General features: G+C 35.8%; 1 protein-coding gene across 28 annotated transcripts in view; it reads right to left on the bottom strand.

Moving 5' to 3' along the window:
- The window catches only part of LOC129634294 (DBH-like monooxygenase protein 1), a 326,306-nt gene that overhangs the window by 292,592 nt on the left and 18,039 nt on the right, over positions 1–15,675 (bottom strand). For all 28 annotated transcript variants that reach the window (XR_008705521.1, XR_008705523.1, XR_008705520.1 and 25 more), the window contains exon 2: positions 227–296. The gene's annotated coding sequence lies outside the window, so the exon portion shown is untranslated. The remainder of the gene's footprint in view (positions 1–226; positions 297–15,675) is intronic.

Raw genomic sequence — 15,675 nt, forward strand, 5'->3', positions numbered from 1 at the left:
AGTCTGATGCTCTTATTATAAGTGATTCATTGGCAAATTATGATTATGATAATTATAACCTTAATAAGATCTATCATTAAATGAATGCCTGTTAAGTGCCAAAAATATATCAGGAGATTTGCATACATTATATTATTAATTCTCAACAATGTTAAACCAGATATTATGTCAATATTTCATATTAGGCTCAATTAACTTTAATTCACATAGATAGAAACAGAGGTACCTTTAGGCCTGGGTAGCTTCTCAGGGCAATAGTTTTGCTGGGGATCCAAAGAGAGCTGGTTTTCCTAGCACTGCAACAAAACAACAACAAAATTAAATTATACAGCACTTTTTTCTCTCTTTCTGTGTTTACATTTATCAGATGAATGCCTTGTTTGATTGATTTTTTTTACAGATATGGAGAGTAGCAACTCTCCATCCTGTTGCCTTCATAGGGGCCACAGTTATCCAAGTTATCCTTAGTCCCTGATTAGATCTCTTTTCCTAGCTCCATGGTATGTGGATAAGAAGAGACTCTAGAAGGTGGAAGGTGGTCTAATGTATGAACTTTGGGCTAAGCCCCCAGGAACAGAAACCTGTGTCCTCACACAGGGCACATAAATAATTAGGAACTAAAGCTGTGTCCTCCACACTTTTCACATGAAAATACACAAGTGAAGGCAACCACCAACTAAAAGACCATCACCTCCCCTTCCCCAGGAGTCAGACTGAAGCAGGGAGGGGTAAAGAAATGCAGGAGAAGCAGAGACAGCAAAGAAAAGAGGAGGAAGGTTCTGTGAAAGGGACAGCACCATTAATTCTTATATTTCTTCTTCTATTTTCCTCAATCTTTTCTCCTGTTTATCCCAAATCATTTTTCTTAGAATGATAACCATCCTATAAATGCCAGTAATATATTTGCTTGAGATGAGGACTGCCAAAGTAATACAATATATTAATTCATCAAAATTAAAAAAAAAATCCCTTGGCTAGTGCAAGACTGAATTGCCATATACTCATTTTAAATATGACAGACATATATTGGCTTTTTAAGAGTAATACCTGAAGGTACCATTACTAGCTTCTCATATTTTCCAACTATGTGGTGTTTCTGATGGGATTTTAGGGCCAAATTACCCAAGCTTATTCAATAATAAAATCTTGAATTTGGAAAGGGTGGTTACTACAGCTAGTATTCCAACAGAGTGGAGAGCCAGAAGGGGAACTTATAATGGAGGGAAGGTCTCTGAACTGACTGGTGTGGCCATAGATCTTTCACTAGCCTTGATCAATAGCTGCCAGACAGTCTTCATCATCAGAATTGTTGGGGAAACATAATTACAGTCTCCCTCCAAACCAGAAAACCTCTCCACTCAAGTAGAGATGTGAAAGAAAATAATTTTATTAATGAATAAGCATTAAACCACAATGTGGACTGCATCACAAATAATCTACTAAAGGGACTGCAAAGACTGAAAGAAATCTCACCTTCTTTATGTAGGCAAGCAAATATAACACACCTCACACATGTTCTCAAGATAAACAGTACCTAGTCCTCAAATAATAGGACTTGACCACACGATCTATTTGTCAGACATAGACAATCCTAAATTCACTTGGTTTTTGGAGTGGTTTTCTGTGTTAGCTGGACTTCCCTGGTGGCTCAGAGGTTAAAGCATCTGCCTCCAATGCGGGAGACCTAGGTTTGATCCCTGGGTCGGGAAGATCCCCTGGAGAAGGAAATGGTAACCCACTCCAGTATTCTTGCCTGGAGAATCCCATGGACGGAGAAGCCTGGTAGGCTACAGTCCACAGGGGCGCAAAGAGTCGAACACAATTGAGAGACTCCACTTCACTTCTGTGTTAGCTAATTGTATTTATTCAAATAAAAAATAAGCTTCTCATATCCTTAGGGATGGAGAAGGAAATGGCGACCCACTCCAGTATTCTTGCCTAGAGAATGCTGTGGACGGAGGAGCCTGGTGGGCTGCTCTCCATGGGGTCACACAGAGTCAGACATAACTGAAGCGACTTAGCATGCATGCATGCATGCACCCTTAGGAAGGAGGGATGTTTGCATCTTGGAGCTCTTGCTGCTGCTGCTGAGTCGCTTCAGTCGTGTCCGACTCTGTGCGACCCCATAGACGGCAGCCCACCAGACTCCCCCGTCCCTGGGATTCTCCAGGCAAGAACACTGGAGTGGGTTGCCATTTCCTTCTCCAGTGCATGAAAGTGAAAAGTGAAAGTGAAGTTGCTCAGTCGTGTCCGACTCTTAGCGACCCCATGGACTGCAGCCCATCAGGCTCCTCCGTCCACGGGATTTTCCAGGCAAGAGTACTGGAGTGGGGTGCCATTGCCTTCTCTGGCATCTTGGAGCTAGATGCCAACAAATTTTGGCTCTTACCTTTCTAGAGAAAGAGGGAGATAGGAGCACTGTTTCCTTGATGACTACATTTCAAAGTGATGACTTTCAGATCCTTGAGATATACACACATTTCCAATGAACAGAACAAAAAGATACAATTAATTTTCTTAATAAATGCTGTAAGTAAAAGGACATGTGCATGCATGAATGCTCATATATCCAACTCTTTGCAACCCATGGACTGTAGCCGGCCATGCTCCTATGTTCATAGATTATTACAGGCAATAATACTGGAGAGGGTTGCCATTTCCTACTCCACGGGATATTCTCCACCCAGGATCAACCTGCATCTCTTTTATCTTCTGCATTAGAAGTGATTTCTTTTACCACTGAGCCTCTGGGGAAGTTCATAGTAAACAGAGGAGATGTCTTTCCCCTTGTTTCCAACAGAGAGAATTCAGGTTCTTATAGTTTGGGGATTTTTTTTTCACTTTTTGAAACATAATTCACATAACATTTTATTAATTTGTGTTTTAGTTATAGCAGGACATGAGATTTTATGTATTGATATTTTATGTCTACAAAATCGTAATTGTTTATGCGGTGATATACATGTTCCTTGAAAAGTTATAACAGCTCACCTGTTAAATTTGAGTCTGATGCTCTTATTACAAGTGATTTACTGGCAAATTATGGTTATAATAATTATAGACTTAATAAGATTTACAGTTAAGTAAATGCCTATTGTGTAACTTTTTATAATTCTGTTGTGTAATTCTATATACTATGTATTTGGGAAGAACAGAATGGCAACACACTCCAGTATTCTTGTCTAGAGAATCCCATAGTCAGAGGGGCCTGGGATATAGATATATCTTTTACAATATAGATCTTTTGCATATAGATTTTTTGCAATAGTAAAATGTGACATTTTAAAATTACAACTCTAATATTTGAGAACTAATAATTCTATTGTATAGAAATGCAATAGACTCCATACATTGAGATCTTTTGTACACTGATTAATTTTAGCTTTTAAGTGTATTTTTTTCCTATATAATCACATGGTGTGCAAATAATGCACATTTTACTTCCATCTTCTTAATATTTTTATATTTTCCTTTTCTTATTATATCACTATGACTTTCAAAACAATGATAATAAATTTAGTGGTAAAAATCATCTTGTCAGCTTCTTGATTTTAAATGGAAATGTTTTCAGGGTCTCCTAAATTAATGTGTTGAAGATATGATTTATGAGATCAGTTCTCTTCATTCCTAATTAACCAAAGATCTTTTTTGCTTGTTTGCCTGATTGTAATAGTATGTTTTTTTTTAATCAAAAACTATTTTGATAGTTTTCAAAGAACAAATCTTTTCTTTCCTCTTTCCATATTTCAGTTATTTCTGCTTTATATTTGCTAAAGACTTCCTTCAATTTACTTCAAGCTTAATCTTTAGTCACTTAACATTTTTTGTATGTGTTAGAAACTGCTGCCAGATCAAAATATTTTTTACCTGCTTTTCAAGTGCCTTTTAGTACTATGAATGTGAAACTGAAACTGTACTTGTATGATATATGATAAATTTTGATTAGTCCTTCATGTATGCTTGATTTAAAATGCTTTAAATATAAATTTATAATTCATATCTGATAAATTATTTAATGATTCAAGATTATATAATTCAATTAAGTATTTTTAAGTTACAAATATATTGGCTTTTAATTCATTATTTGAAAACTAACTTCCAATTTAATTACATTGTAGCTAAAGAATACAATATGCATAATAAATTGTCAATGAAATTGCTGAGATTTGCATCATAACTCCTACATGCATATGTTCCATATGTGCTTGCAAATAAGGAACAATTATTGAAAGTGGAATTCTTTACAGGTTTTCTATATCATATGTTACTGTGCTGTTCAATACTATTTTGCTAGTTATTATCTGTTTTATCTGTCAAGTAATGAAAATTCCATTTAAATCTCCCACTGTAATAACAGATTTCTTCAATAATTCATGCTATTTTATGTTAACTTTTATGTATATAGGCTATGTTTCAAGTACAGCATATTTAAAATACAGATATTATACAGTTGATTCAAATTTTTATTATATTGATTTTTTACCTATGAAATGCTTTAATCTAAAATTATTTACTGATTCTAATATGGATAGGTCAGATAGTTTTACTCTAAAGTGTACTTTGTATGTTTTAGCACTTGTAGTGGGTAGGGAAGCAATCTTCTTCCCAAAAGAGACAAAGGATGCCCTTGGGAAAGTGTTGTGGAGTGGAGGGCTGAATTCAAATTATTAATAGCTCTATGCCACAAGCTGAAACTTTCCAGAAACTTGATCCATAATTTTGAACAAACTCTCAAGAAAAATTGATGCCCATGTTTTCTTGGCCTCTTTTAGCCTAAAGAGTTTTGTTGGGGTTGCAAGAATATAATAATAATCTTTTACTTATCTCTTTCAAAATTAGAACATTTCTTAAGAACACTACTCTGGACCTTGGTAACTAGATTTAGTCTAGTCCGTCACTGACATACCGATGTTACATTTCTTGAATTTATGTGACATACATGATTATTATTTTTTGTTAAAAACAAGTGCTGTTGTGGATTTTCTCTGCTTTTATTGGGAGGTATTATTTACATGAATTCAAGGAATAGATGAATTGAAAAAAATTATCATCTTGCTAAATGTTTTATATATTCGACCCAGAGGGATGGTATGGGGAGGAAGGAGGGTTCAGGATGGGGAACACATGTATACCTGTGGCGGATTCATTTTGATATTTGGCAAAACTAATACAATTTTGTAAAGTTTAAAAATAAAATAAAATTTAAAAAAATAAAAATAAAAAACCAAGATCATGGCAAAAAAAAAGTTTATATTTACTTTTAAAAAAATTTCCATCAATTAATCACAATGTATTTTCCTTATGCTTGCAGTTTCTCACACTATTAGAAAATAGTATTTCTTTTAAAATAATTCTTGCAGGACTTCTGTGGTGGTCCAGTGCCTAAGACCCCATGTTTCCAATGCAGGGGACCAGGGTTAACTCCAGGTCAAGGAACTAGATCCCATATGCTGCAACTAAGAGTTTCAGGCCACAACAAAAAGGTCCCACATGCTGCAATGGCTCAAGGTCCCATATGCCTGAACTATGACCTAGCACAACAAAATAAAAACAAAAATTAAAATCAATCTTGCATTTGGGTGTTGATTCTTGAGGCTAAGAATAAGGTAAAGGCTTATAGACCAATTGGTTTTCTAGTTTTAATTAAATAAAATTACCTCCCAAGTATTCAAAAGACTGGTTTATGTCTGTATCGTGGCATCAAGCACCTGCAATTGCTTTTCAAATAATTATTTAAGGCACAAAGTCATCCATTTATTTTCAACCAAAAATATTGTTTCTGGAGTGCAGTAGGATGAATTAAATATAGCAATATTTAAATCTTAAGTTATAAGTGTAGGGTGTGCAAGTGTCATATGATGGTTTAATTTGAAAATGGAATAAAAGATAATATTCACATGTAAGATAGGTCATTTTGATTACAACATCAAAAGTTGTTCATAGGACTATAGTATTTTGGATATCTTCAGGGGAAAAATATGCGACTTTTTTTTTTTTTTTTTTTTTTACTAAGGCCTAATACTTCTCAAGAGGAAGCTGTGTTTGCAGTTTGTAACAAAGAAGGGATTGAGGATTAGCGGCAGATGTATGATCTATGCATTTCTTCTCAGAAGGTTTTGAAAGGTGATTGTTTATTTCTACCATTTATCCTTGTCTCCTGCTATTTTGCCATAAGAGTTAGATTTGCAGTTACTGAACTCAGATGTTCACCTGAAAGAGTTTCAATAAACATGCAACATGAATGAGTTAATTTCAAAAGCAAAAGACAAGGTAGAATTTAAAACTCTTTATTGTTGTTCAAAAAAGTACTTATGTTTATGTTGAGGTTATAATTGAGCACAGCAGGTCCATTTTTCAACAACCTACAAATAATTTGGCTCTTGCTAGCTTAACTTTCCTTAAATTGGATTTTTTTTTTTCGAACACATTTTGTGTCTTATAGTTTACTGTTTCTAAAAATAACTTCTCTTCACACTTAAAAAATATATAATAGGCATTGCTGCGCTTCTGAATATTTTTCAGAACTACTCATTGTTGAGTGGATTCCTGTGCATACAGCTAAATGTTTTATGCCTTAAAACCTGTAAAATCTTTCAACTTCTACTATTGAAATTGAATCATCGAAAGCTCAGCAAAGTAACTTAAGGTCAAACCTCTATTTTACAACCACCACAGTTCTTGTTCGTACCTTCATTACAAATGTCTGTTGTAGAGGAGATCACTTCTGACAAGTTAAGTGACATTATGTCAAGCACTAACAATAAAAATTGTCAGTCATGTAAAATGTTTACAGATATTGTACAAGAAATACTCAACACAGCAGATAATCAAACTTGCAGTTTGTTGTCACTACTGCGCTCACTGTCTCTATTTTTCTACAGCATGAAAGACTTAAAGGAGAGCGAATCTTACTACATATTAAAGGAGCACAAGTGTCATTTATTCTTCAGATTTCGGTTGGAATTATCTACCAAAGTCTATATTATTTTTGTCAAAAAAGACTTTATGAAGGATATACGCATTAACACAGTGAAAGTGGGAGAGTGTTACTTGCTCAGCTGTGTCTGACTCTTTGATCCCATGGACTGTAGCCTCTATCCATGGCATTCTCCAGGCAAGAAGACTGGAGTGGGTTGCCATTCCCTTCTCCAGGGCATCTTCCCAACCCAGGGATCGAATGCAGGTTTCCCGTATGCAGGCAGATACCTTAACATAAACAGCATATATTTAAAAAAAATATGCTATTTCAAAGCAAAAAACTGTGACAGTGCCATTGCTTCACATTTCTGAAATTTTAAAAGATATCTTTTAGAGATGGCTAAAACTACATGCTCCCAATGCAGGGGGCCCAGGTTTGATCCCTGATTAGGGAATTAGATCCCACATATTGAAGCTAAGAACCAGCAGATCCAAGTAGGTATTTTTTTTAAATGTTTTATTGTAAGGATCTGGATTGTTATATCTGTTCTTGTTTCTCATTTGTCATAATATGCTGTTTTGGTTGAGGTATATTAAAAAATTCTGTATCCACAGAGATAATTGGGAAAAAGTTTAACAGACTTTTCAGATAATTATGGAAATTCTAATTTAATAGTACACTAAAGCTCACAAGTGTTAGTACTTTTAAGGGTTAATAAAATGTGGAATCAGAAAGCATGTCAATAAGCTTTCTGTACTCGGTACATTCATGAAGGGACATACAGAATACAAAAAGATTAAAAAGGTAAGTTACAACTAAGTATTATTATGAAAATAGTACTTATCTTACACAGAACTTAAAAGGATCTTGGGAATCCCCAATTATCTCCAGTCAAAATGTTAAGAATCACAATTTTTACCATTAGAAATGTAACTCAGGTGACAGAATTAATGGATATTTACATTTTTTAAGAATTAAAAATAAGTTTGCAAATTTTATATCATCACATTTTTAAAAAAATTTTTTTACAACAAAATCCTACCACACCTGGTCGGCATATTTTCATTAAGCACTTTGGTGGCTTGAGAAAAGTGATTGGAAGATTTTTTAATTTTTCAAATTTATTAAGGAGCATCAGATCAGATCAGTTGCTCAATCATGTTGGACTCTTTGCGACCCCATGAATCACAGCACGCCAGGCCTCCCTGTCCATCACCAACTCCCAGAGTTGACTCAAACTCACAACCATCGAGTCGGTGATGCCATCCAGCCATCTCATCCTCTGTTGTCCCCTTCTCCTCTTGCCCCCAATCCCTCCCAGCATGAGTCTTTTCCAATGAGTCAACTCTTCGCATGAGGTCATAGTCTACCAAATATTTGGAGTAGATACTTGAATCTTATGGACTTATGTCACTGCTTTTGATACTTTATTATAAATGTATCTTTTATTGATTTTACTAAATAAGTTAACATGCTAATTTAATTGTCACATTCACAGTTTTTTACAACTTCAAAATGTTTAATATTAGAAGCTTTAAATTTCTTTAACTTTTTAACATACTAATTCTTTCTCATGTTGCGATAATGACATGTGTATGTTCAGTCACTTCAGTCATGTCCAACTCTTTGTGACCCTATGGACTGTAGCCCACCAGGCTCCTCTGTCCATGGGATACTCCAGGCAAGAATACTGGAGTGGGTTGCCATGCCCTTTTCCAGGAGACCTTCCCAATCCAGGGATTAAACCAGTGTCTTGTGCATCTCCTGCATGCAGGCAGATTCTTTACCACTGAGCCACCTGGGTCTTTAAATAGTCTCATCTTTTCCTAAATGAAGGATGATATCTAATTTTGTATTTTGAATTCTTCAACTAACTTGTATCAATAACTTGTTTTCTAAAAGTTTCTTAAGAATTTTGCAAGTAAAATACATATTTTTAAAAATTTTAGCCTCATGAAGGTGACTTATTACAACAATTTATCCTATGGCATGGTTTTATAACTTTAGTTTCCTCTTTATATATTTTAAATCTAATAAATATATTGTATTATATTATACACGATATATATTACATATTGTATATTTACAATATGATTCAAAACTAGGGCATGAAGATGGTATTTAAGATGCCTGAGATTTTTAGAAATTTTTTAATATCAGTTATTATAAATCCTGTGCCATTTCAAAGTTATTGTATCTTCTTCACCTTAACAGAAGTGGCTTTACAACTTTGTATTTGAGGGTCACAGATAATTCCAAATCAATTTAACCTTTGACATCAAAATTGAGCCCACTGGAAAACTGCCTGCTTGCACCAAAGGCAGAAGTGGGTCAATAAGACATACCGCACACAGAATGACAGCTGGACTGAGACATGGCTAACTGGCCTTCAAACAGTTGTGAGTTTCAAACTTCACTTCCCTGGCTGAATTTCTCTGTGATCTCTGCAATAAAAAGCATCTACTGCAATTACCTGGAGAAGGCAACGGCACCCCACTCCAGTACTCTTGCCTGGAAAATCCCATGGATGGAGGAGTCTGGTAGGCTGCGGTCCATGGGGTCGCACAGAGTCAGACATCACTGAAGCGACTTAGCAGCAGCAGCAGCAGCAGCGTGATTACCTATGCACTCAGCCTAGTACTTTGCTTTTATTCTTGTTGAAGGCTTTAAGGTTTTGAGGGGTCCAGATTCTAACCCTTACAGAACCAAGACTGAAAATTCAACCAGGACAGAGAATCTGCTTAAATTAACAAATAACTTACAATGCACTTGAATGATTCCACTAAACTAAGCAACAAAATGTAAATGAGAAAAGCATTAATAATTTCTATGAGACAAAATCACTTAGCTACAGGATAAAATAGTGAGTTTTTAAAAATATATTGGAAATGTGATATTTAAATAGAAATAATATTTCTGATATTTATTTAGTGTCAAATCAATGGAACAGATTTTATAATATAAAGATACATTAATTTTGATTTAAATATAGAAATGATGGTATACATATGTTTTTTTTATTTTTTTTTAAATTTTATTTTTAAACTTTACATAATTGTATTAGTTTTGTCAAACATCAAAATGAATCCGCCACAGGTATACATGTGTTTCTAAAGTATCTATAGTTTATGTAGTTTGAATTGGTCTGTGACTTATTTATCAATTACTTTAAAATATACAATCCCCAAAATTCTGTGGCTTAAAAGAAAGACTATTATTATTTTTTAGGATTCTATGGGTTGGAATTTGGGCTTGGCTAAGCTGAGCCATTTTTCTGACATATTAACTAAAACTGAGAGTCCAAGACAGTCTCACTCACATAAATGGTCCTTGGTGCAAGCTGGTGAGTTGCTTTTTGTTCTCTTGCCTTTCCATCATTGCCAAAAGAAGGACTTTCACAAACTTGCCTGTTGGTCTCAAGAGGTGAGAGATAGGCATTATCCTCTATGTAGAAACTTCCAAGGAATCTATAAAAGAAGCCTACTAGAACCTGGGTTTCCCAGGTGGTGCTAGCAGTAAAGAACTTGCCTGCCAAAGCAGGAGACATAAGACACAGGTTTGATCCCTGGGTCAAGAAGACCCCCTGGAGGAGGATATAGCAACTGGCTCCAGTATTCTTGGCCTGGAGAATCCATGGACAGAGAAGCCTGGTGAGCTACAGTCCATTGAGTCACAGAGTCAGACATGACTGAAGCGACTTAGTGCTCATGCATGAACTAGAACTCAGAAGACTCTAGCAATGTTGAAATATACCTTGTCAACATATATGTCTTCTGCATTGCAGGCAGATTCTTTACCAACTGAGCTATAAGGGAAGATCTACACACCAACAAGGGAATATCTTAAAAATTTCCCTGTTATACAACCCATCCATTCTATTCCTAATTTTTTTCCAAAAAATAGAAAAAGGAATAAAAGCATATGCCCACCCAAACACCTCTACAAAAATGAATGACTTAAAATTTGACACTAAGGTCCACTAATAGAATGGATAAATCAAAATTTGTGTCCATCTTTTGAGTTACTTACAATAAGAATGTTCAATTAATATTTTTACTAGGCGGTATCCCTATCATTTGTGTTTTAACTCCCAAATACTTTGCAGCATATAATTTTCATTTACTCAACAACAGCATGCGTCACCTCATGATCTTACCATTGCTACATTAAAACAATTATTTTATAATTGTGCATTATCATTATCCCCTCCAAGCTTTTGGTACAATTAACACCAACCTCACTAAATTCAAACTTTAGTTCTTGTATCCCTAATATTTAAGGCCCTAAATGAGTATGCTGAAGATTAAAACCTCCAATCAAATGACCTTTGTATCCTTAATTTATTTACATCTTTTAGTATTTTGTCTTATCAGCAGGCTTCCCTGGTGGCTCAGAGGGTAAAGCATCTGCCTGTGATGCGGGAGACCCAGGTTTGATCCCTAGGTCGGGAAGATCCCCTGGAGAAGAAAATGGCCACCCACTCCAGTACTCTTACCTGGAGAAACCTATGGACAGAGGAGCCTGGTGGGCTACAGTCCACAGGGTTGCATAGAGTCTGACACGACTGAGCAACTACACACACACACACACACACACACACACACTTCTCAGCAATGAAGTGGTGATTTTTTTTTTATATGTAGTACAGAAAGATTTTAATTTGATGACTGTATTTTGAGCTCATCTATTACTTTTTCTCAAAGAGAAGGGAATACCAGACCACCTTACCTGTCTCCTGAGAATCCTGTATATAGGTCAAGAAGCAACAGTTAGAACCAGACATGGAACAATGAACTTGTTCAAAACTGGGAAAGTAGTACTTCAAGGTTGTATATTGTTGCCCTGCTTATTTAACTTATATGCAGAGTACATCACATGAAATGCCATGCTAGATGAAATTCAAGCTGGAATAAAGATTGACGGGAGAAATTGCCAGTCCAGGTTCGATGCATGATACAGGCTGGTGCACTGGGATGAACCAGAGGGATGGTATGGGGAGGCAGGTGGGAGGGAGGTTCAGGATGGGGAACACGTGTAAACCCGTGGCGGATTCATGTTGATGTATGGCAAAACCAATACAATATTGTAATGTAAGTAGCCTCCAATTAAAATAAATAAATTTATATAAAAAAGAAATATCTATAACTTCAGATGTTGAGATGGCACCACTCTAATGACAGAAATTGAAGAGGAACAAAAGAGCCTCTTGATGAAGGTGAAAGAGGAGAGGGAAAAATCTGGCCTCAAACTCAACATTCAAAAAACTAACATCATGGCATTCAGTCCCATCACTACATGGCAAATAGATGGGGAAACAATGACTGTAGCCATGCAATTAAAAGATACTTGCTTTTATTCTTTGTCAAAGGAAAGCTATGACAAACTTAGTGTATTAAAAAGCAGAGACATCACTTTGCTGACAAAGCTTTATATAGTCAAAGCTATGGTTTTTCCAGTAGTCATGTACAGATGTGAGAGTTGGACCATAAATAAAGCTGAGTGCCAAAGAATTGATGCTTTCAAACTGTGGTGCTGGAGAAGACTCTTGAGAGTCCCTTGGACAGCAAGGAGACCAAATTGGTCAATATTAAAGGAAATCAACCTGAATACTCACTGGGAGCACTGATGCTGAAACTGAAGCTACCAAACTTTGGCCACCTGATGCCAAGAGCCAACTCATTAGAAAAGACCATGATTCTGGGAAAAATTGAAGACAGGAGGATAGGGGGATGACAGAGGATGAGATGGTTAGATGGCATTCTCGACTCAGTGGACATGAGTGTGAGCAAACCCATGAGACAGTGAAGGACAGGGAAGCCTGGTGTGCTGTGCAGTCCATGGGGTCACGAAGAGTCGGGCATGAGTGACTGACTGGACACCTATTTTTCCATCTCAGTATATGGGTAATATTCATCAGCTATGGCTAGTTGAGTTACAGACTAAAGAACATCTACTTTCCTTCCTTGAAGGACAAGTTCTTTAGCAGAATATACTGTCCATTTCTTCATTCCACTTGTTTGTTCTCCAACCTCTTGGAATGGCTAATTTAGTTCAGGAAACATTCATTACTCTGAAATTAGTATTTTGAACGAACTTTAAAAAAACTCTTTCCTTGAAAATACAACTGCACATAATTCTACATACTGTTGCAGATAATATACTTTCCAAGGATAACAAGTGTTTTGCTGGCAATTACATAAATTCAAGTGTGGGATTCTTTCTCCCAAATTAGACAAATAGCTGGCTAGTTTAGATCTTGAAAAATGAAAAATTTTCAGTTTCTGTGACAAAAGCTTAATAATTTAAAAACTTTTGAGAGCTACTTTGTTGTTACAGGTGTTACAGCTACTTTGTTTTTACAGACTCCTAATTACAGTTCATAATAACTTGTCTAGCAAGTGAATACCCTACATAATATATTTTCCTTGGAAAGAGAAAAATTTTATCTTTTGGAAATGCTTGAATCTGTAAAACTAAGCATTTGGGGAGGGGGTGGCTACTGACCTGTACTGACCACTAAAAAAAAAGATTGATCTAAACTATTCATCCTTATTGTTGTAACAGAATTCCACTATGCTTTTCACGTTTCATGAGGAAAATAAGTTTTTTCACAATTCAGAACAGGCACAGGTGTTCATTACCTTTTCTGAAAAGGTAGTTACAAAGGCACTTATCTCTAATAATGGAAAAATGAAAAGGATTCAAAGAATTACGCAGATTGGTTAAAAGGCAAGAATATTTTTGTCATAATCTATAGTGTATTTGGTTAAACTGTGTCATATAATTCCTAAGGATGGACCTTGCTAAGTGAAAGCAGAAAAAACATCTTTTATCCACAGAAGATTCAGCTAGAAAAACCATTATCTCCATGAAGAACATAATTTTGAGGACCTTGTGAAAATAAAAGTGAGAAGCAAACCAAAAAGCCATCTTTACTCCATTTAAGAAAGCAAAATTCAGTTATATTCTGAATTTGGCAGTATCTGCAAGTAATTATCTGGAGACATATATTTGAGAAACCCTTAAATAGCAGTTATAATTACTGTAGCAAGAAGAGATATCATTCTGTCTAGATTTTGTAAGCTGAAACATTTCTCTTGTAATTATTTAACCAGACTCTTTAAATTATAAGCTAACTTGATTGTTGGAGCTAGAATTTTGACTTTAAAGCTGAGTCTGACAATACTCTCTGTCTGCCTCTCTTCCTCTGTAGTAGTCTTCAATTTCCATTCATTAATGGGGTGTGGCAATAAAGAACTCATCAGTTGCCTGGAAGTAAGTTTTAACCATTACTTACTTGCCACGGAATGGAAACTGGAAGCATCAGAAACAGCCACAACCCCTGAGTTGTCTTCCTCCATGAATTCATATCAGTTATCAAATAATATTTGAGATAGTCATTATATATATTTTCCTGACTAAAAGATATACTTGATTTTTTAAAAACCTTTTTAACCATCCTAAGTTAAACAGGAAGCACTGGTGCAAAACAATGACCAAGGAAAGTAGAGAGACAGATGAATAATTTCTTAATATTCAATCTATAAAACACCACTTTAGGTATTCCAAATTAGCCAACCTGAACTTGTGGAAGAACATAGTGAAAGAAACTCCAGAGAATCCCCTGACGATCCAGTGGTTACGACTGTGCTCTCACTGCCAAGGGCCTGGCTCAATGTCTGATCAGAGAACTAATATCAGCCACACAGCATGGCCAAAAAAATAAGAAAGGTAAATCTACCTTTGAATGGCATTGCATTCAGATGTCTTTATTTTTTTTATTAAATTAATTAATTTATTTTAATTGGAGGCTAATTACTTTTCAATATTGTAGTGGTTTTTGCCATACATTGACATGAATCAGCCATGGGTGTACATGTATCCTGCCATCCTGAACCCCCCTCCCACCTCCCTCCCTGTCCCATCCCTCAGGGTTATCCCAGTGCACCAGCCCTGAGCACCCTGTCTCCTGTGAGATGTCTTCTTTAAAAGAATAAAAAAATTTAAAAAATTTTAGTAAATATATATGTGGGCAACTTGACCTTGGAGTTGACCTGAATGACATTTTCCAGGTTCAATCTCTCAACAGTTCTTATCCATAAAGACTGGTTGATAGTACTCGGGGGAATAACACCTGGTTTGCATCTTTTTATTTCTAGAAACTAACACTTATTCTAGAATGTGGAAGACAGTATTTACTTGAAAATGAATGAATCTGAATTATTAATATAACACCTAACCTGTTTAAAATATTTCATAAGAATCTCCTAGATTTTAAAAGTCAGTATGGCTATGAGATCTTTGGGGATCTTTTGAGGGAGGTCATTATTATCTTCATTACCTGCAACATAGTTTGGCCTCAGGTAAATAGCAGGGAGGGAACTCAGCTTCACCCATCAACAGAAAACTGGAATAAAGATGTACTGAACATAGCCCCGCCCATCAGTACAAGACCCAGTATCCCCCTCAGTCAGTCTATCCCATCAGGAAGCTTTCATAAGCCTCTTATCCTTCTTCATCAGAGGACAGACAGACTGAAAACCACAATCACAGAAAAATAAACCAATCTAATCACATGGACCACAGCCTTATCTAACTCAATGAAACTATGAGCTATGCCATGTAGGGCCACCCAAGACGGACCAGTCATGGTGGAGAGTTCTGACAAAATGTGGTCCACTGGAGAAGGGAATTGGTGAACCACTTCAGTATTCCTGCCTTGAGAACCCCATGTATAGTATGAAAAGGCAAAAAGG

Source organism: Bubalus kerabau, chromosome 19 (genome assembly GCF_029407905.1).
Source record: "Bubalus kerabau isolate K-KA32 ecotype Philippines breed swamp buffalo chromosome 19, PCC_UOA_SB_1v2, whole genome shotgun sequence".
NCBI classification, from domain to species: Eukaryota; Metazoa; Chordata; class Mammalia; order Artiodactyla; family Bovidae; genus Bubalus; species Bubalus kerabau.